The sequence below is a fragment of the Pan paniscus genome, chromosome 9, assembly GCF_029289425.2.
Source record: "Pan paniscus chromosome 9, NHGRI_mPanPan1-v2.0_pri, whole genome shotgun sequence".
Taxonomy (NCBI): Eukaryota; Metazoa; Chordata; class Mammalia; order Primates; family Hominidae; genus Pan; species Pan paniscus.
In genome coordinates this window covers 43331736-43355447 of record NC_073258.2, presented here as the reverse complement: position 1 = coordinate 43355447, position 23712 = coordinate 43331736, and the positions used below count along the sequence as shown (strand labels likewise).

Genomic DNA, 23712 nt, shown 5'->3' with positions numbered 1-23712 from the left:
CTTCGGTACACGCTGTTGTAGAGGAAAAATTATAAAGACCTTTGTCTCAAGAAATGATCTCGAAGAAAAAGCAATACTACAAGACAAAAACACCCAAACACCTTAAAGTTGAGGAAAGTATTCCCTTCCTTTCCTTGATGCTCTTAAAGAGATTAATCAAAGGGTTACTTTGAGTTAGGTCTAGGAGAAGAATTTCAATGGGAAGAAATGGTGTTGTAGGATGGGTTTGATGAGCTGTCTGATTCCTTTCACAAAATTCCTTGGACTCATTTTTAGAATCTGTAAAATGTAAATGTAAAACTAGATGATAAATAAATTATCTTCTAGTTCCATTACGCACTTTTTAGATATTGTTTTTAATTATCAGCAAAAGAGAAAACATAAAAGATATTTAGAGACGGTAAAGAAGGAGACTTTCCAAAATTTAAAGGTTGTCATTTCATTGAATCTTAGCTCAAAGCCCTTGAGGGCTCTGGGGCCAAAGCAATGTAAGTTTTCTTCTAGTTTTATATCTGGCTTTGTTTCTGATTCTAAATAAAGCCTTTATTGTCTTTCTATAACAGTATATTTAAACCATCTCCATCATGACAATTTCTTCAAATTCATAGGTATATCAACTGCTTGATTTGTGATTTTATAGGGTTGCTTTAAAAGACAAACAGTGAAGGCATGAGAGCTGTCTTTTAGCAATTGAAATCCATCAGTAATTCTTTTCCACTCTGAATCTCAATCTCACCTTTCCTAACATAATCAATTTTCTCCAATTATATAGTAGAAAAGTACAGGGTAACTAAATGACTGGAAGAACTTTATTTTTTTCTGGGATTGGAAAGGGATAAAGGGATGAAGATGGGAGAGAAAATACAAGGAAATATATCAGTTAGATCAGTTAAAAACATTAAGTAATTTATATTATCAGAAACTAATACAATTATCTATATAGAATGGAAAATGTCACATCAAAAAATAATATCAAAAAAGGACTTTGAGACCCAGCTCCTGTTTATAATGCTCACCAATGTGTTCTGAATTTGCAACTGTGGGAATGAACGTGGATGTGCTGATTTTGCCTAGCAACTCTTCATGCAATTAATATTAGACACCAAACAAATACATTTTCTAATTCTTGGTAGGTTGTTAATTTTTATCGAAGTCAGTCAAGATAATAATTTCAGTCATCATAGCATACAAGAAAGGTTTACTTCACTTCTAAAATATATGTTTCCAGTGGAAATAATTAGAATCTTTTAGAATGGGGACTATTTGTCAAGGGTCGATAATTTAAACAAAATGTGAAGCTTTCAGAATTAGCAAAATACTATTGGTTTCATCAAGATGACATTTTTTATTACCTTCAGCTTCATACAATATACAAATTAATGGAAATAATATATTTGACAAGTAGATATCCTAATGAATTTGCGATCTGGGCCTTTCTTAAAGAGTAGTTATAGGTTTGGTTGAAGTTCCACAAAATATAGACTCTTTGGGGAAGAATGAACAAAAATAAGTGCCTCTCTCCCTTTATGTGAGTTAATATATCTTAAAGACAGAATTTGAATTATAATCAAGTAGGGAAGCTTAGTTTGTAAATTAAAATGTATTACTAACCTTATCTTAAGCACAAATCGTGGTAAGGCTCTAAATGAGAGAATGGATTATATAAAGAAAAGATTAAGCAAGTACTGCAGATACTACATGACAAGTGAAAATGGGGGTGTGGACATCTGCCTGCATGTATGCTCTGATGGTTATTACATAGCTTAAAGGCTAAGGGAAGGGGAAGGGGAAAAAGACTAGGGGAATTAGAACATAATATAATGATACAATATTTGTTCTACTTGATAAGAATCACTTGTAACCAGCCCTTTAGTGCTTATCAGGAAATGTTTTATTAACATGTTATGTTGAGCATTTGCCCTGAAATTATGTTTGCATTCTTAGTTGGTTTAGAGAGCACTCTCCTCTCTCCTCTCTCCTCTCCCCTCTCCCCTCTCCCCTCTCCCCTCTCCCTTCTCTTCTCTTTTCTTTTCTTTGAGATGGACTCTCGCTCTATCACCCAGGCTGGAGTGCAATGGTGCAATCTCGGCTCACAGCAAACTCCGCCTCCCATTTTCAAGTGATTCTCCTGTCTCAGCCTTCTGAGTAGCTGGGAATACAGGTGCCATCAACACACATGGCTAATTTTTGTATTTTCAATAGATGTGGGGCTTCACCATGTTGGCCAGGCTGGTCTCAAACTCCTGACCTCAGCTGATCTGCCTGCTTCGGCCTATCAAAGTGCTGGGATTACAGTTGTGAGCCACCACACCCAGTCACTTTTTTATTTTTCATCTCATAAATGTAAACTTATGTTTCTTAGTGACATAATAAAATCTTCTCATTTAAATAATCTTCAAATTAATTGGTTTGATATATTTTGTTATTCTCTTTCTTGTTTCTGCTTCATTTTTATTTTTATTCTTTGTTTCTATTTTAGAAATACAACATAAATACTCCTTAAAGGTCATAAATGAGAGATATTTCACTTGCTATGAAAAATTATATTTCAGGATATATTATTATAGCTACATGTTTTATCATGTTTTAGATCGATATCTACATGTATCTCTAATACAGTATTGTTTTACAGTTGTTTAATAAAAAGATCAATAGCAAAACTGTTCAAATGTTTGTATCATAAGCTGCCAACTAAGTAACTGCATTAGAAGGTGTTTATTAATATAGGCTGAACATCACAAATCAGAACATCTAAAATCCAAATGCTCCAGAATTTAAAACTTTTTTGAGTGCCAACATGGCACTCAAAGGAAATGCTCATTGGAGCATTTTGAATTTTGGGTTTTTGAATTTGGGGATGCTCAACTGGTAAGTATCATGCACACATTCCAAAATTCAAAAAAAATAATCAAAACCTAAAACGCTTCTGGTCTCAAGTATTTAATTTTTTTTTAAAGATGAGGTTTCACTCTCTCACCCAAGCTAGAGTACATGGTGCAATCACAGCTCACTGCATTCTCAAACTCCTAGACTCAAGGGATCCTCCTGCCCCACCCTCCCAAGTAGCTGGGACTACAGAACACCACCATGTCTATTTTTCCTTTAATTTTTTTGTAGAAGTAGGGTCTCGTCATCTTGCTCAGGCTGTTCTCAATCTCCTGGGCTCAAGTGATCCTCCCACCTTCACCTCCCAAAATGAGTTGCTGTACCCCGCCAACCATTTTGGATAAGGGTACTCACTCTGTACTGTAAGGATACTCAACCCGTACTATTCTCTGATGTATCAAATATTTACACTTCAGAAATATGAGAAAGATGATGAAAAAGGAAGCTCATGAGCCAAATAACTACTGAAAGCATAAGCAGTATGCCCTACATAATGAATGGGTTTTGGTGTGATATGGTATGTGACAACATAGACTTATGAATTACATAGTCCTAGATATTACCTGTTACTTGTTAGGTGACAGTGAGTAATTTTTCCACATTCATAAGCTTCTGAGTTTTTTTTTTTTTCATAGATAAATTCTTAGAAGGGTTTGATGATCAAAGTAGACAATGCATGTAAAATGCTTAGCACAGTGCCTCATGTCAAATAGACACTAAATAATACATCTAGCCATTAGCATAGTTAACCATCACAACTTTACTTGCTGCATTGCTGCCTCTGCTATACCCCATTTCTCATCTCCACTTTTCTACACACACACACACACACACACACACACACAAATGCGCAGACAGATAATACAAGTCATGGAAAGAATATAATAAAGGTAAAGTATTATAAAAAAAGGAGAGAAAGTCCTGTACTAAGAACTCAGGGACCTAAGTTGATACTTAGTTCTGTCACTGACTTATTACAGTACATTGAATAAGAAACTTAACCTCTCCATTCCTGTTTCCATGCAGTTAAGATGGTAACTTTGGGCTAAATGTGTTTTTTGATTGAATGGATCAAGAAAAAAAGGATGAAATGACACATTACACCTGAGTAGGTACAAAAAAGGCAAGAGACTGTAATGATTCTTTTATTTAGTACTTGATAAAAAGAGAGAGAAATATCTTGGTATTATTGTTATATCATGTTTAGAAAAGTCCTTTATTATTTTATTATAATAAAATGCATATCATATATGCATTCCCTTCCTTTATACAGTCCTCTGTATTATTGTTTGATGTTGGATGAACTGCTTCTGCAGAAGTCTCTTTCCACTGGGAAGCTGGTTCTCTGTAAATTTCCAACACAATCTCTCCAATTGTACATCAAAGTTGTAGTTGCTTCTCAGTCTGATGCCACTGCATTTACCTGGATAGCACTTGTTTCTCCTTTCTTCATCATGACAAATAAAGCTCTTGAGTATCTGTGTCTTCACCATATCTAGTTCCTATTGCCTTTCTTTGACTTAGCACATCTTATTGTATAGATTTTAATTCAATAAATATTTCTTGAAAAACTACCTGTGCTAATCACTGAGGAGAGACACAAAAATTAATGAGATGAACTACTTTGCTCTTGGAGAGCTTATAGACTAAAGAGCAGACCAGAAGATAAACAGATATATTAATATAATAGATTATGTGCGTAGTGATGTATATATAAGATGCAATTGGAACTTCGAAGCAGGGCGTGACTTTGATGTGCAGTAGAATTTTTTTGGATGGGATGATGCTTAGACTGCATTCAGAATAATGCATAGAAGTTTTTCAAGGAAAGATTTATGGGAAATATTTTCCAAGCAAGCTGATCATCAAGACTGAAGTCAAAAGGGACCACGGTGTGTAGAAAACCAAAACCAATATATGGGGGAAAATTAAGAATAAGTTGGGGTGGAGGAGCCAAGATGGCCGAATAGGAACAGCTCCGGTCTACAGCTCCCAGCGTGAGCGACGCAGAAGACGGTGATTTCTGCATTTCCATCTGAGGTACCGGGTTCATCTCACTAGGGAGTGCCAGACAGTGGGCGCAGGCCAGTGGGTGCACGCACCGTGCGCGAGCCGAAGCAGGGCGAGGCATTGCCTCACCTGGGAAGCGCAAGGGGTCAGGGAGTTCCCTTTCCGAGTCAAAGAAAGGGGTGACGGACGCACCTGGAAAACTCGGGTCACTCCCACCCGAATATTGCGCGTTTCAGACCGGCTTAAAAAATGGCGCACCACGAGACTATATCCCACACCTGGCTCGGAGGGTCCTACGCCCTCGGAATCTCGCTGATTGCTAGCACAGCAGTCTGAGATCAAACTGCAAGGCGGCAGCGAGGCTGGGGGAGGGGCGCCCGCCATTGCCCTGGCTTGCTTAGGTAAACAAAGCAGCCGGGAAGCTCGAACTGGGTGGAGCCCACCACAGCTCAAGGAGGCCTGCCTGCCTCTGTAGGCTCCACCTCTGGGGGCAGGGCACAGACAAACAAAAAGACAGCAGTAACCTCTGCAGACTTAAATGTCCCTGTCTGACAGCTTTGAAGAGAGCAGTGGTTCTCCCAGCACGCAGCTGGAGATCTGAGAACGGGCAGACTGCCTCCTCAAGTGGGTCCCTGACCCCTGACCCCCGAGCAGCCTAACTGGGAGGCACCCCCCAGCAGGGGCACACTGACACCTCACATGGCAGGGTATTCCAACAGACCTGCAGCTGAGGGTCCTGTCTGTTAGAAGGAAAACTAACAAACAGAAAGGACATCCACACCGAAAACCCATCTGTACATCACCATCATCAAAGACCAAAAGTAGATAAAACCACAAAGATGGGGAAAAAACAGAACAGAAAAACAGGAAACTCTAAAATGCAGAGCGCCTCTCCTCCTCCAAAGGAACGCAGTTCCTCACCAGCAACGGAACAAAGCTGGATGGAGAATGATTTTGACGAGCTGAGAGAAGAAGGCTTCAGACGATCAAATTACTCTGAGCTACGGGAGGACATTCAAACCAAAGGCAAAGAAGTTGAAAACTTTGAAAAAAATTTAGAAGAATGTATAACTAGAATAACCAATACAGAGAAGTGCTTAAAGGAGCTGATGGAGCTGAAAACCAAGGCTCGAGAACTACGTGAAGAATGCAGAAGCCTCAGGAGCCGATGCGATCAACTGGAAGAAAGGGTATCAGCAATGGAAGATGAAATGAATGAAACTAAGCGAGAAGGGAAGTCTAGAGAAAAAAGAATAAAAAGAAATGAGCAAAGCCTCCAAGAAATATGGGACTATGTGAAAAGACCAAATCTACGTCTGATTGGTGTACCTGAAAGTGATGCGGAGAATGAAACCAAGTTGGAAAACACTCTGCAGGATATTATCCAGGAGAACTTCCCCAATCTAGCAAGGCAGGCCAACGTTCAGATTCAGGAAATACAGAGAACGCCACAAAGATACTCCTCGAGAAGAGCAACTCCAAGACACATAATTGTCAGATTCACCAAAGTTGAAATGAAGGAAAAAATGTTAAGGGCAGCCAGACAGAAAGGTCGGGTTACCCTCAAAGGGAAGCCCATCAGACTAACAGCGGATCTCTCGGCAGAAACCCTACAAGCCAGAAGAGAGTGGGGGCCAATATTCAACATTCTTAAAGAAAAGAATTTTCAACCCACAATTTCATATCCAGCCAAACTAAGCTTCATAAGTGAAGGAGAAATAAAATACTTTACAGACAAGCAAATGCTGACCGATTTTGTCACCACCAGGCCTGCCCTAAAAGAGCTCCTGAAGGAAGCGCTAAACATGGAAAGGAACAACCGGTACCAGCCACTGCAAAATCATGCCAAAATGTAAAGACCATCAAGACTAGGAAGAAACTGCATCAACTAACGAGCAAAATAACCAGCTAACATCATAATGACAGGATCAAATTCACACATAACAATATTAACTTTAAATGTAAATGGACTAAATTCTCCAATTAAAAGACACAGACTGGCAAGTTGGATAAAGAGTCAAGACCCATCAGTGTGCTGTATTCAGGAAACCCATCTCACGTGCAGAGACACACATAGGCTCAAAATAAAAGGATGGAGGAAGATCTACCAAGCCAATGGAAAACAAAAAAAGGCAGGGGTTGCAATCCTAGTCTCTGATAAAACAGACTTTAAACCAACAAAGATCAAAAGAGACAAAGAAGGCCACTACATAATGGTAAAGGGATCAATTCAACAAGAGGAGCTAACTATCCTAAATATTTATGCACCCAATACAGGAGCACCCAGATTCATAAAGCAAGTCCTGAGTGACCTACAAAGAGACTTAGACTCCCACACATTAATAATGGGAGACTTTAACACCCCACTGTCAACATTAGACAGATCAACGAGACAGAAAGTCAACAGGGATACCCAGGAATTGAACTCAGCTCTGCACCAAGCGGACCTAATAGACATCTACAGAACTCTCCACCCCAAATCAACAGAATATACATTTTTTTCAGCACCACACCACACCTATTCCAAAATTGACCACATACTTGGAAGTAAAGCTCTCCTCAGCAAATGTAAAAGAACAGAAATTATAACAAACTATCTCTCAGACCACAGTGCAATCAAACTAGAACTCAGGATTAAGAATCTCACTCAAAGCCGCTCAACTACATGGAAACTGAACAACCTGCTCCTGAATGACTGCTGGGTACATAACGAAATGAAGGCAGAAATAAAGATGTTCTTTGAAACCAACGAGAACAAAGACACAGCATACCAGAATCTCTGGGACGCATTCAAAGCAGTGTGCAGAGGGAAATTTATAGCACTAAATGCCCACAAGAGAAAGCAGGAAAGATCCAAAATTGACACCCTAACATCACAATTAAAAGAACTAGAAAAGCAAGAGCAAACACATTCAAAAGCTAGCAGAAGGCAAGAAATAACTAAAATCAGAGCAGAACTGAAGGAAATAGAGACACAAAAAACCCTTCAAAAAATTAATGAATCCAGGAGCTGGTTTTTTGAAAGGATCAACAAAATTGATAGACCACTAGCAAGACTAATAAAGAAAAAAAGAGAGAAGAATCAAATAGACGCAATAAAAAATGATAAAGGGGATATCACCACCGATCCCACAGAAATACAAACTACCATCAGAGAATACTACAAACACCTCTACGCAAATAAACTAGAAAATCTAGAAGAAATGGATACATTCCTCGACACATACACTCTCCCAAGACTAAACCAGGAAGAAGTTGAATCTCTGAATAGACCAATAACAGGAGCTGAAATTGTGGCAATAATCAATAGTTTACCAACCAAAAAGAGTCCAGGACCAGATGGATTCACAGCCGAATTCTACCAGAGGTACAAGGAGGAAATGGTACCATTCCTTCTGAAACTATTCCAATCAATAGAAAAAGAGGGAATCCTCCCTAACTCATTTTATGAGGCCAGCATCATTCTGATACCAAAGCCTGGCAGAGACACAACCAAAAAAGAGAATTTTAGACCAATATCCTTGATGAACATTGATGCAAAAATCCTCAATAAAATACTGGCAAACCGAATCCAGCAGCACATCAAAAAGCTTATCCACCATGATCAAGTGGGCTTCATCCCTGGGATGCAAGGCTGGTTTAACATACGCAAATCAATAAATGTAATCCAGCATAGAAACAGAGCCAAAGACAAAAACCACAGGATTATCTCAATAGATGCAGAAAAAGCCTTTGACAAAATTCAACAACCCTTCATGCTAAAAACTCTCAATAAATTAGGTATTGATGGGACATATTTCAAAATAATAAGAGCTATCTATGACAAACCCACAGCCAATATCATACTGAATGGGCAAAAACTGGAAGCATTCCCTTTGAAAACTGGCACAAGACAGGGATGCCCTCTCTCACCGCTCCTATTCAACATAGTGTTGGAAGTTCTGGCCAGGGCAATCAGGCAGGAGAAGGAAATAAAGGGTATTCAATTAGGAAAAGAGGAAGTCAAATTGTCCCTGTTTGCAGACGACATGATTGTTTATCTAGAAAACCCCATCGTCTCAGCCCAAAATCTCCTTAAGCTGATAAGAAACTTCAGCAAAGTCTCAGGATACAAAATCAATGTACAAAAATCACAAGCATTCTTATACACCAACAACAGACAAACAGAGAGCCAAATCATGAGTGAACTCCCATTCACAATCGCTTCAAAGAGAATAAAATACCTAGGAATCCAACTTACAAGGGATGTGAAGCACCTCTTCAAGGAGAACTACAAACCACTGCTCAAGGAAATAAAAGAGGATACAAACAAATGGAAGGACATTCCTTGCTCATGGGTAGGAAGAATCAATATCGTGAAAATGGCCATACTGCCCAAGGTAATTTACAGATTCAATGCCATCCCCATCAAGCTACCAATGACTTTCTTCACAGAATTGGAAAAAACTACTTTAAAGTTCATATGGAACCAAAAGAGAGCCCGCATCGCCAAGTCAATCCTAAGCCAAAAGAACAAAGCTGGAGGCATCACACTACCTGACTTCAAACTATACTACAAGGCTACAGTAACCAAAACAGCATGGTACTGGTACCAAAACAGAAATATAGATCAATGGAACAGAACAGAGCCCTCAGAAATAACGCCGCTTACCTACAACTATCTGATCTTTGACAAACCTGAGAAAAACAAGCAATGGGGAAAGGATTCCCTATTTAATAAATGGTGCTGGGAAAACTGGCTAGCCATATGTAGAAAGCTGAAACTGGATCCCTTCCTTACACCTTATACAAAAATCAATTCAAGATGGATTAAAGATTTAAACATTAGACCTAAAACCATAAAAACCCTAGAAGAAAACCTAGGCATTACCATTCAGGACATAGGCGTGGGCAAGGACTTCATGTCCAAAACCCCAAAAGCAATGGCAACAAAAGCCAAAATTGACAAATGGGATCTAATTAAACTAAAGAGCTTCTGCACAGCAAAAGAAACTACCATCAGAGTGAATAGGCAACCTACAACATGGGAGAAAATTTTCGCAACCTACTCATCTGACAAAGGGCTAATATCCAGAATCTACAGTGAACTCAAACAAATTTACAAGAAAAAAACAAACAACCCCATCAAAAAGTGGGCGAAGGACATGAACAGGCACTTCTCAAAAGAAGACATTTATGCAGCCAAAAAACACATGAAAAAATGCTCATCATCACTGGCCATCAGAGAAATGCAAATCAAAACCACTATGAGATATCATCTCACACCAGTTAGAATGGCAATCATTCAAAAGTCAGGAAACAACAGGTGCTGGAGAGGATGTGGAGAAATAGGAACACTTTTACACTGTTGGTGGGACTGTAAACTAGTTCAACCATTGTGGAAGTCAGTGTGGCGATTCCTCAGGGATCTAGAACTAGAAATACCATTTGACCCAGCCATCCCATTACTGGGTATATACCCAAATGACTATAAATCATGCTGCTATAAAGACACATGCACACGTATGTTTATTGCGGCATTATTCACAATAGCAAAGACTTGGAACCAACCCAAATGTCCAACAATGATAGACTGGATTAAGAAAATGTGGCACATATACACCATGGAATACTATGCAGCCATAAAAAATGATGAGTTCATATCCTTTGTAGGGACATGGATGAAATTGGAAACCATCATTCTCAGTAAACTATCGCAAGAACAAAAAACCAAACACCGCATATTCTCACTCATAGGTGGGAATTGAACAATGAGATCACATGGACACAGGAAGGGGAATATCATACTCTGGGGACTGTGGTGGGGAGGGGGGAGGGGGGAGGGATAGCATTGGGAGATATACCTAATGCTAGATGACGAGTTAGTGGGTGCAGCGCACCAGCATGGCACATGTGTACATATGTAACTAACCTGCACAATGTGCACATGTACCCTAAAACTTAAAGTATAAAAAAAAAAAAAAAAAGAATAAGTTGGGGCAATGAAGATCAGATAATGTAGGGTGCTTAATTCTATTTCTTAATAATTTTATTGCAATATAATTTACATACAATAAACCCACTTATTTTAAGTGTGTGGTTCAATGATTTTTAGTAAATTTACAGTGATATGTCCATCGCCCAATTTTTTTTTTAACATTTCTTAACAACAAATAGGAACCTTTTACCCATTTGCAGTCACTGCCAATCCCCATTTCCAGCTCTAGGCAACCAATAGTCTATTTTCTGTCTTTACAGATTCTCCATTTCTGGACATTTTGTGTAAATGAAATTATATAATTTGTGACCTTTTTACACATAGCATGTTTTTGAGATATATTGATTTCATAACAGAAATCAGTACTTTATTCCTGACAAATATTATTCTGTTGTATGGATACATAATATTTTCATATGTTTAACAGTTTATCTATATTTTGATTGTTTTCACTTTTTAGCTATTATAAATACTGTTGCCACGAACATTTATATACAAGTCTTTGTGTGGACATGTTTTCATTTCTTTCAAGTAAACACCTAGGAGCAGAACTGCTGGGTCATATGTTCACTCCACATTTAGCATTTTAAGAAACTGATGAACTGTTTGCCAATGTGATTGTATGATCTTATTTTCCCACCTGCAGTGTAAAAGGGTTTCAATTTATCCACATTCTCGAAAACACTAGTTATTATCTCTCTTTTCCATTATAGCCATCTTAGTGGGTATAAATTTTGAATCTTATTATAATTTTAATTAGCATTCCTTGATACTGTAGTGATATTGAGAATATGGTTATGTTCTTACTGACCATTTGTATTTATTCTTTGGTGAAATACATATTCAAATCTGTTGCTCATTTTTAATTGGCTTCTTTATTTGACTTTAATTGACTTCTTATTGAGTTGTAATGGTTATTTATGTTTTTTGGATAAAAGTATCTTATTGGATATAAGTTTGAATATATTTTCACCTGTTGCCAACCTTTCATTTTCTTAACTATATCTTTTGAGAAGCAAAAGTTATTAATCGTGATAATACCCAATTTATCCAGTTTTTCTCATATTTTATGTGCTCATGTGTTGTATCTAAGAAATATTTGCCTAACTCAAAGGAACAAAGATTTGATCCTATATTTTCTTCTAATATGCTTAGTTCTATCATCTATTATGATTTAATGTTTATATATAGTTTGAAGTAGGGGTCTACCTTCATCATCGGAATATGCATATTGAATTGTACCAGCACCATTTGCGGTAATTGTTATCCTTTCACTATTAAATTGCCTTAGCACCTTTCTCAAAAATCAATTGACCATAAATGTTAAGATTCATTTCTGAGTTCTTAATTCTTTGCCATGGATCTATGTCTATTATTATGCAAACACCATACTCTCTTGATTCCTATAGCTTTGTAATACATTTTGAAACTGAGAAGTGTAAGTCCTACAACTTTGCTCTTCCTTTTAAATATTATGCTGGCATTTTCTGCTGTTTTAAGGAGCATTGCCTATCCCTTGGGCAATGGAAGGCCACTGTTTATGCACTTATCATCTTGCACAGACTATAAACGTCTTCAGTGAGGAAAGTCTGTCCTACTCATTTCTATGTCTATACCAGTTGGTATGTTGCACAGCCTCAGAATATGTTTGTTGAAGATGTAATATTCTTCAACAGACACATTATGAAGAATGACATTATGACTACTCAGTGTATTATAATATCAATCCATATATGCTGATGAGATTTGGTAGGCTGCATTAGAAAGAGCACTGGATTGATTGAGGGGAAATGCTAATTTCAGTCCCTATCTGTGATGCATTAGTATTTGACCTTGACAAAGTATGGAACTACTCTGAACAACAATTTCCACATTTTCAAAGATGAGGTTAGTGCTAATTTTTTTAAGGTATCTTCTGAATTAAGATATCATTACCAATATTGGGAAAAATAATATTTTACTTATCAATTGCTGTGTGACAGGCCATATAATAAACAAAAAGAAAATAAATATAAGGAACAGGCCATGTTGTCACAGAATTTGTAATTCAGATCAGATGGTAGAGTATACATATTTATAATAATGCTTTTTTTAAAAAATAAACATTATTATGTTAGAATAGTATATCTTCTTTTCTTTTTTATTTTACCTTTGATAGAGATGGTTTCCTTTTGAACTGACATTCAGTTATTGAATATAATTCTGCAGATTTCCAGTTATATTTGGCAAGTCATCAGCACCTTCATTTTCACATACTTAAAAAAGTATTATTATTCAAGCTTTACACATCAAGCATAGAGATTTATGTACATTAGCATTCTTTGTTCCTATGCCTTAACTTATGTGGCAGAAATATTATCTCACATGCCATATTTGGGATTTTGGAAATGAGCACAGCGTTGTTTAAATCCAGTGAGCGCACTTCCTCTGCCCTTTGGTCAGAAATGTATGCAATCTAAAAATGTGAGAGGAAGAGAGAAATGAGTTGAATAACCCAAATATAGTAGCTTATTTCAGAGATCATTTACTATTACAGCAACCAAAGCAACCACTTCTCAAAAATCCAAAGTAGATAGCTCTACTTTCTCATGGTTTACGTGATGATTTTTCTATAAGTATGAAAGTCATATTTTAGCCAGAAGGTCCTGTGGTTTTTATTGGAGAGAATATATTTCAATACGAATTCATGGATGACATCAATAATTTGTTACTTCTTAATAATTTTGGAAAACACACCTCAGTGGAAACTACTTAATTTTTTTCTTTCAAAAAATTATTTATCTGTGTAAGTTAAGCCACCAGACAAGAGTACTAGAGAGTGTAATTGACTAGAAATGCAGGTTATACTGATGAATCAATTGGTATTACCCATGAAAGGTAAAATGCAATAAGTGGAATAAACATTTTTTATTCAAGCATTTTTAGACTCAGCTTTAATGACGATAACGTTAAGTTTCTTCTTCATTCCATAAGCAAGTGTGCAGAGTAATATTAAAATTACTTTTTTTAACTTTTATTTTAGGTTCAGGGGTACATGTACGGGTTTGTTATATAGGAAAACTCATGTCACGGGGGTTTGTTGTACAGATTATTTCATCACCAAGTAACTGAGCCAATAGTTATTTTTTTCTGTTCTTCTTTCTTCTCCTACTCTTTACCCTCAAGTAGGCCCCAGTGCCTGTTGCTTTCCTCTTTGTGTCGTTGTGTTCTTATCATTTAGCTCCCACTTATAAGTGAGAAAATGAACTATTTGTTTTTCTGTTTCTGTGTTAGTTTGCTGAGTATGATGGCCTCCAGTTTCATCCATGTTCCTGCAAAGGTAAGGCTCTCTTTTTTTATGGCTGTGATGTATATGTACCACATTTTCTTTTCCAGTCTACCACTAATGGACATTTAGGTTGATTCCATGTATTTGCTGCTGTGAATAGTGCTGCAGTGAACATATGTGTGCATGTGTCTTCATGGTAAAAGGATTTATATTCCTTTGGGTATATACCCAGTAATGGGATCGCTGGGTGGAATAGTAGTTCTGTTTTTACCTCTTTGAGGAATCACCACACTGCTTACCACAATGGTTGAACAAATTTGCACTCCCACCAACAGTGTATAAGCATTCCCTTTTCTCTGCAACCTCACCACCATCTGTTATTTGTTGACTTTTTAATAACAGCCATTCTCCCTGGTGTGAGCTGGTATCTCATTGTGGTTTCGATTGCCTTTCTCTTATGATCAGTGATACTGAGCTTTTTTTCATATGCTTGTTGCCCACATGTATATCTCCTTTTGAGAAGTATCTGCTCATATTCTTTGTCCACTTTTAAATGTTTTTTTTTCTTGTAAATTTAACTTCCTTATAGATGCTGGACTTTGCTACATATTAGACCTTTGTCAGATGCGATAGGAATATTTTCTTCTACTCTGTAGGTGGCCTATTTACTCTGTTGGTAGTTTATTTTGCTGTGCAGAAGCTCTTAAGTTTTATTAGATCCTATTTGTCAATTTTTGCTTTTGTTGCAATTGCTTTTGGCACTTTCTCATGAAATCTTTGCCAGTTCCTCTGTCCAGAATGATATTGCCCAGGTTGTCTTCCAGGGTTTTTATGGTTTTAGGTGTTATATTTAAGTCTTTAATCCATCTTGAGTTGACTTTTGTATATGGCTAGACAGCTATCTCAGCACGATTTATTTAATAAGGAGTCCTTTTTCCATTGCTTGTTTCTGTCAGCTTTGTCAAAGATCAGATGGTTGTAGGTGTGTAACTTTAATTCTGGGCTCTCTATCCTGTTCCATTTGTTTATGTGTCTGTTTTTGTGCCAGTACCATGCTGTTTTGGTTACTGCAGCCCTGTAGTGTAGTTTAAAGTTGGATAGCATGACACCTCCAGCTTTGTTCTTTTTGCTTAGGAGTTCATTGGCTATTCATGCTCCTTTTTGGTTCCATGTGAATTTTAAAATAGTTTTTTTCTAGTTCTGTGAAGAATGTCATTGGTGGTTTGATAGAAATAGCATTGAATATGTAAGTTGCTTTGGGCTATATGGCTATTTTTATTATTATTATTTTTATTATTATTGTTATTATTATTATTTTGAGATGGAGTTTCTTTCTTGTTGCCCAGGCTGGAATGCAATGGCACGATCTCGGCTCACTGCAAACCTCCACCTCATGAGTTCAAGCAATTCTTCTGTCTCAGCCTCATGAGCAGCTGGGATTACAGGCACCTGCCACCACTCCCAGCTACTTTTTTGTATTTTTAGTAGAGACAGGGTTTCACTATATTGGCCAATCTGGTCTTGAACTCCTGACCTCAGGATCCACCCACCTCGGGCCTCCCAAAGTGTTGTAATTACAGTCGTGAGCCACCGCACCCAGCCAGCTATTTTAATGATACTGATTCTCCCTCTCCATGAGCATGAAACATTTTTCCATTTGTTTGCATCATCTCTGATTTCTTTGAGCAATGTTTTAAAATTTCTCATTATAGAGTTCTTTCACTTTCCTGGTTAACTGTATTCCTAGGTGGATTTTTGTTTTGTTCTGTTTTGTTTTGTTTTGTTTTGTTTTTTGTAGCAATTGTGAATGGGGTTGCATTTCTGATTTGGCTCTTGGCTTGGCTATGGTTGTTGCATAGGAATACTAGTGATTTTTGTACTTTTTTTGGGGAGGGGGTATCCCGAGACTTTGCTCAAGTTGTTTATCAGCTGAAGAAGCTTTTGCACTCAGACTATGGGGTTTTCCAGATACAGAATTATGTCATCTACAAAGAGAGATAGTTTGACATCCTTTCTTCCTATTTGGATACCCTTTATTTATTTATCTTGGCTGACTGCTCTGGCCAGAAATTCCAATACTATGTAGAATAGAATTGGTGAGAGAGGGCATTCTGTCTTGTGCTGATTCAAGAGAACTGCTCCTAGCTTTTGCCTATTTAGTGTGATGTTCACTGTGGGTTTGTCATAGATAGCTCTTATTATTTTGAGTTATGTTTCTTTAATATCTAGTTTATAGAGAGTTTGTAACATGAAATGATGTTAAAATTCTTGAAAGCCTTTTTGCCCCTATTGACATAATCACGTGGTTTTTGTCTATATTTCTGTATATGTGATAAATCACATTTATTGATTTGTGTATGTTGAACCAACCTTTCATCCCAGAGGTAAAACCTACTTGATCATAGTGGATTAGCTTTTTGATGTGCTGCTGGATTTGATTTGCCAGTATTTTGTTGAGGATTTTTGTATCTATGTTCATGGATATTGGTCTGAAGTTTTTTTTTTTCTTTTTTTTTTTATGTCTCTGCCAGGTTTTGGTATCAGGATGATGCTGGCCTCATAGAATGACTTGGGGAGGAGTTACTTTTTCTCAGTTTTTTGGAATAGTTTCAGTCGGAATGGTATCAGCTATTCTTTGTATATCTGGTTGAATTTGGCTCTGAATCTGTCTAGAGACCTGGGCTTTTTTTGGATGGTAGGCTATTTCTTATTGATTTAATTTCAGAGCTCATTATTGGTCTATTCCGGGAGTCAATTTCTTACTAGTTCAGTCTTGGAAGGGTATACATGTCCAGGAATTTATCCATCTCTTCTAGGTTTTCTAGTTTGTGTACACAGAGGTATTCATCACAGTCTCTGATTGTTGTTTCTATTTCTGTGGAGTCAGAGTAGTAAAGTCCCCTTTATCATTACTAATTGTGTTTATTTTTATCTTCTCTCTTTTCTTCTTTATTATTCTAGCTAGCAGCCTCTCTATCTTATCAATTTTTTTTCAGAAAACCATCTCCTACATTCATTGATCTTTTGAATTTTTGGTATCTAAATTTCCTTCAGTTCAGCTCTGATATTGGTTATTTTCTGTCTTCTGCTAACTTTTTTGTTGGTTTTCTCTTGCTTTTCTAGTTCTTTTAGTTGTGATGTTAGGTTGTTTAAAAATTACTTTTTCAATCAAGAAAAGCTTTGTATGTTTCAGTCAATTTATAAGTTTTTCCCTAAGCAGTTTATGCCAATACAATGTCTTTTATTAAATTTACTTTTCTAGGTCACTAGGGTACAAGCAAAGATTTAAAATGAGTTTTATTTTAGAATCACAGAAGCTTACTTGCTGTAAACACTTAGCGCTGAAATATTTTATTCTGGAATGTTTTCTCCTAGTGTTTTAGAAATGAATTTCAGTATCTTGATATAAGTTAACAATTTTCTAGGAAGCAATCTGATTTTGCAGAAAGCAAGTCACCTGAGCTATGGTTCCTGTTATTTTGGGGTTAATGAATCTTTTGTACATAAAAGAGCCATCAGATAATTTTAGATTACAATAATTTAAAAATTGAAGCTAAACTGGAGGGATATGAGATATCTGACCAATGAAAGAATTGAGAAACAGTCAGAGATATTACAAGCAGTGTGGCCGCAGTGATTTTCTAGAACCCTAAAGACAATGAGTTCTATACCCTGAAATCCCTTCATGGCCATAATCATATGCCTATCTTCTCAGATTAGAGACTTGGAGTTTGGGGGAAGTAAGGAAAGCAGAGGAGCAGCCCCCCATGTTAGTGTCCGTATCTACTTTGAACCAGGGGTGAGTCATGTTATTTGGCTTACTCTTCACCTCCAGAGTCTCTCTGCTTTCAGGCATATTGGGAAATCCAGCTCTAGGAGCTGATCACAGGGAAGGAATTTTTTTTAATGGAAATATAGGGACACAGACGGAGGAAAGCAATGAGATATTGGTTTAGTTTAGAGAGGTACAAAGCAGGACAAGGATGCTAACCTGTCAGGGCATGGGGGTGTGCTAAAACTTCAGATAGCCACCGATATGAATAGGGATGTGAAGCATGACCATGGCTGCTGGTACATACAGTGGTCTTGGTGTGATTTAGGAAATAAGTCCTTTGTTCAAGCCATCTTTGGGAAAGTTGTTAAAATAAGATACTTTGTTACCATCCTCAAGAAAAGTACCATAATAAATATATAAATCTCTGATGTTTGAGAAGTAAACACTATTCCTTTATGGGACTGATAAAATTGGTCCTGGTAGTATCTTACAATAGGGTAGATGAATAATTCTGATAAATTCATTTCAAATATTTCATTAGGTGTTATTTCAGGTTCTTCAATGGTTTCTCTATAGGTCACTATTATTTTTAGAGATCTTCTGGGTATGACTCACATTTCTCATCTTGGGAGCCCCCTCAAACCTCATACAGAAGAACATTCTTTGTGCTAGGGTGGTGTTCAAATGTCTAATGTTAGTCAATAGTGGCATAATAGTACCATGGTAACATTTTCATCTAATCCATCTATAGGAATCTTTAGTTTGTACTTGGGGCCTACTGGATTGGCATTTAGGCATCCAGAGGACAATCAACAACACAGTTCCTAAAAAATCCCTAACCAAATTCTCCTTCTAGTTTACCATCTTAGGCTTTTTCCACTGTTTTTCAGGATTCTTGCATATTTCTTGATATGTTGATTGTAGTAGGGTTAGAAACACCACAACTGTACTTCTAGTGCACATTCATGAGCATCACGACTCCTCCAGGTTTCCTATGCCTTCAAGGCTCTTTCCTGAAGTTCTGTTCAGCAACCTGTCTACATGAGAACGTGCCCCATCTCTTAGGAAAAAGAAGCAATATGCTTCAGTGGGTAGGAACTTGAGACTTGCCTTGATTCTAAGCCACTTTTCCTATCATCCCTTCTTCATACCTTTGAGGACCACGTAAGATATCCGAATAAAACTAACCTGGAAACTGTAATCAAGTTCAAATGTATTCTTTTTGCTGCAGCCAAGGTGACCTTTACTCACACTAGTGGGAGTACAACACTCCTGTAGATAAAATCTTTCAGTGGCTCTTCTTTGCTCTTTGGATTGAGTCAAAATCTTTTACTAGGACTTACAAAGCTTTACCTTATAGGATGCTACAACCTCTTTCTAACACTCAGTCCAAGTCCCTCCATCTTTGCCGTTTGCATTCACATTGTATATTTCAGGGCAGCAAACAGAACACTTCCTCCTGGCCTCTCTTCTTTCTCCCTCCTTTATCTTCTGTTTCCCTTTCTTACTCCCTATCTCCTTTTTTATTCTTAAAAATATGTTTACTATAAACACAATGAAGCACCAACTCAATTGCTGCCAATGAGACGAATGATCTCAGGAGAAAACATATAATCTCAACAATTATCCCCAGAATGCTGTTCATTTTTATTCCATCCATTGCTGCTGATTAAAGTCTGACTGATGACTGGTCTCCTGGCTTCTCTGATGGGATTGATGGCTCTGAAGTGATCTTTGTGTCTGCTTCTGAATTACTTCATGCTTATTAATTGGTGGTGTATTTTTTTCCCTTACAAAAGAAAGGGTAATATTAAAGTTTAATGGTGTTTGAATCACATTATTATCCTTGACCTGCATGGCCTGGGATAATAAGGTGAAGAACCACAAAATGCAAAAGAATGTTAATAATCTTATTTATGAAAAAATGTAATTCTGTGCTTTGTAAATGTATTCAAATGAGTGTGCCCCTATATATATTATAATGTCGATTAGAGTTAGAGTTCATTTCATTGACCTCTAGAACATGAATTCCATCAGGTTAATACTATATCTTATTTTTTTGTCCATACTACTTAATACTATATCTGATTTTTTCCATAATATTTATCTATAATACTTAATACTACTAAACTTAGTAGGCTCTCATTCAGTGTTGAGTGAATAACTATGCTTACAGGAGGAAATACTCTAGCACAGCGGGAGTTAACATATGTGTGTTTGGGTTTTAGGGGAAAAAATTAATTGTTGACCACTCCTCACCTTGAGGTTTGAATCAATTAAAAACTCACACACGAGTCAGACAGATGGAAATCAAAACACCACCGTTATCACTAATAAAGCTCATTTGGAGAATATGTCTTGACCTGCAGTGAAAACCTGACTTTCTAATGTAAAACCCAAATTCCTGAATTAAAGAGACTTAATTACTTGGTTACAGATATGATTATATATTCCTTCTTAACCTTCCACTCCAACTCCCACTTCTATCCCCGGGTTAGAAAGAGGCTATGCCTCTGTAGGAAAGAAAATCATAAAAGAACACTCAGAAAAAGGCAGATCCAAATGAATATTGTCAAAGTGCACTGAACCATGGGTTCCATGTTTCCTCTTCCAATCATAAGTTACCTTTCTTCCCATGGAGAAGAGTTCTGGTGAAAGAGACTTACATGTTTTTTCTGCTCTATGAAATTATCCTTTATAAGGCACAAAAGATAGGTATTAAGTACCCCTCCTAATACAGTTTGACTCTGTGTCCCCACCCAAATCTTATCTAGAATTGTAATCCCGACGTCTTGAGGGAGGGACTTGGTGGGAGGTGATTGGTTTATGGGGGTGGATTTTCCCCCATGCTGTTCTTGTCATACTGAGTGAGTTCTCACAAGATCTGATGGTTTAAAAGTGAGGCACTTGCTCGTTGTGCGCGCTCTCTCTCTCCAGCCTCCATGTGAGGAAGGTGCCTGCTTCCCCTTCACCTTCCTCCATGATTGTAAGTTTCCTAAGGCCTTCCCAGCTATGCAGAACTGTGAGTCAATTAAACCTCTTTTGTTGATAAATTACCCAGTCTCAGATAGTATTTTCATAGCAGTGTGGAAACAGACTAATACATCTCCCCATTTTCCTGCTCTTAATTGACATAGAGAGAAAATCTAAATTTTTTTAATGCACTCAGATGAAAATACCAAAGAAAAGTCAGAGGTGTATTTTAAAGTCATGAAACTCTGTCTTTAAGCTCTACCTTTTTAGACAGAATGAAATAGGGATCATCTGTAACAAGCTCTGTGATTTTTTTCACCTAGTTTAAAAAATTATCTATTCAATAAATATTGATGAGCATCTATTATGTGCTAGTCACCATTCTAGGTAAGAGAGATGGACCCCTTGACAAGAAAGATAAATGCTTTGATCTTGTATAGGGCTTACATTTTAATGTGAAAAACATAAAGATAAGAAAGAAAAGTATATAATATACACTAAATAGTGATAAGAACAGTGAGTATTATGAAGAAACATAAAACATTATATGGGGTTAATAGATAGCTATTCACACAGGATCATTAAAGAAGAGTTCTCTCAGTAGGTGCTTTTATTTTTATTATTTTTTTATTTTTTGAGATGGAGTCTCGCTGTGTTGTCCAGGCTGGAGTGCAGTGGTGCAATCTCGGCTCACTGTAAGCTCCGCCTCCTGGGTTCATGCCATTCTCCTGCCTCAGCCTCCCGAGTAGCTGAGGCTACAGGCACATGCCACCAGGCCGGCTAATTTTTTGTATTTTTAGTAGAGACGGGGTTTCACCGTGTTAGCCAGGATGGTCTGTATCTCCTGACCTCGTGATCCGCCCGTCTTGGCCAGTAGGTGCTTTTTAAAGGCCAGGACATTCTAGTCACAGCTAACAGCAAGTGCAAAGGTCCTGAAGCAGAAACTAGCTTTAAGGAGAATATAGTTGATTTGGAGTCAATAAGAGGAAGTGCTTTTGAGATAAAAGGAAGAGAGTCAAGTCTGTCACTTTTTTTTTTTCCCCCGAGACGTAGTCTCGCTCTGTCGCCAGGCTGGAGTGCAGTGGCGTGATCTCGTGATCACGGCTCACTGCAACCTCCGTCTCCCGGGTTCAAGCAATTCTCCTGCCTCAGCCTCCTGAGTAGCTGGGACTACAGGCACATGCCACTGCACCTGGCTATTTTTGTGTGTATTTTTTTTTTTTTTTTGGTGGAGACGGGGTTTCATCATGTTAGCCAGGATGGTCTCGATCTCCTGACCTTGTGATCCGCCCACCTTGGTCTCCCAAAGTGCTGGGATTATAGATGTGATCCACCGGGCCCGGCCGGTCTGTTACTTTTTTATCCCTAAAGGTTGTGGAAAACCACTAATGATTTGGAGCATCAAATATACATTTTAAAGTATCTCATTATATGCAGGTAAATGGCCATAATGTTTCCAGAATGGAAGCAATGGGGAACCCAGTAAGAGGTTTCTCTGGGAGAAAATGGAAACAGCTACCACAGAGATATGTGGACAGTGTAGCTTTATGGCACGCTGTTCAAAGCGCCCAGTGTTTTCAAGAGAGGATAAAGAGAAATAATCTAGAAGAAAGAATAAAGAGCAAATAGTATACATATTCCACTTCCAAGTATTTACAGTAGAGGAGAGATAAAGAATAACAAAAAAATTAGGCCAAAAGATACTAAGAGTTCAGGACAATTTCTGAATTTGTGTGCTGCCACCATAAATGTGATAGTGTTTTAATTGGCTCACAAATTGTTGCTGCTGCAAGTTGTATTCATTCTCTGAATACAGTTATGAAGGAAAGTATTACCTTTTGGTGTTATATTCAGACATGCTGCTGATGAACAATCAGTGTAAGTATTAGACTTGCCTTTGGCTACATGTGTCTGTTTTGCATACATCTCTTTATCATTCTTTTTCCTTTGAAAGATGGATGGAAAATTATTAAAGAACAGAGGAGTTGGGACTTTGAGTTAAAGTAGTTTTGTGAAGCTGATTACATACTATTTAAGTTCTTATATAAATAAATGAAAATAACTATTATCAACAGATTACTCTATGGGTGTGTATATTTTCGAAGAAACATAATACCATTACTACTGTTAATTCAGATATACACTATGTTCTAGAAATTGATGAAGTACTTTCCATATATTAATACATGTAATGTGTATAAAACATTACAGAGGATTCCAGTCATACTGCTCATTTCTCTTTATTCTAGAGTTAAAAGAACATCTTATAATTTTCATGCTAATAAATGTATATGTTCCATCATTGCATGCCATGAGGCATAACAATAAACAGCATTCTGAAGGTTTACTCTAACTCACTGCTTTACTAATTATAAGTCTGGATGCTCAGTCTCTTTATTAATGTTGTAGTTAGACTAAAAGCAGGATATTGTCTGTCTGAGTTATGCATAGAAATAATACTGGACAGTACAGTTGGTTATGAGCCAGAGGGAGTAATTCAACATTGGCTGAATCGGTGAATTAGAGTCAGCATCATTGGTTTCTTTCATCTTCCAATTGTATTATTCCCCCAAGGAATCTCAGAGTACACTGGCTCAAGAGAATGCCTAGGATTATTCTGCCTGGACTAAGAAATGCCATATTATAGCCTTTTGATGCAATTAGCCCTGAAAAGATGTTGATCATTCACTGTACAAATAGTTGTTGAGAGTTTACTACAGTCAACAGTGCCATTTTCAGCCCTGTCAGGGGTAACAGTGATTAAGTGCCTGTGGCATAGAGCACTAATGAGGCACTGTGTAATATTCACAGAGAATAAGTAAT

The 23712-nt window shown here is 37.4% G+C and overlaps 1 protein-coding gene across 9 annotated transcripts in view; it reads left to right on the top strand.

Moving 5' to 3' along the window:
* The window catches only part of LRRC4C (leucine rich repeat containing 4C), a 1357112-nt gene that overhangs the window by 347442 nt on the left and 985958 nt on the right, over window positions 1-23712 (top strand). For 6 of the 9 annotated variants that reach the window (XM_057299146.2, XM_034932416.3, XM_055094287.2 and 3 more), the window contains exon 1: window positions 14170-14192. The exons of 2 other annotated variants lie outside the window; for them this stretch is intronic. The gene's annotated coding sequence lies outside the window, so the exon portion shown is untranslated. Of the gene's footprint in view, window positions 1-14168; window positions 14193-23712 lie in introns of those variants that run through there. One more of the 9 variants, XM_057299144.2, reaches the window with a different exon arrangement.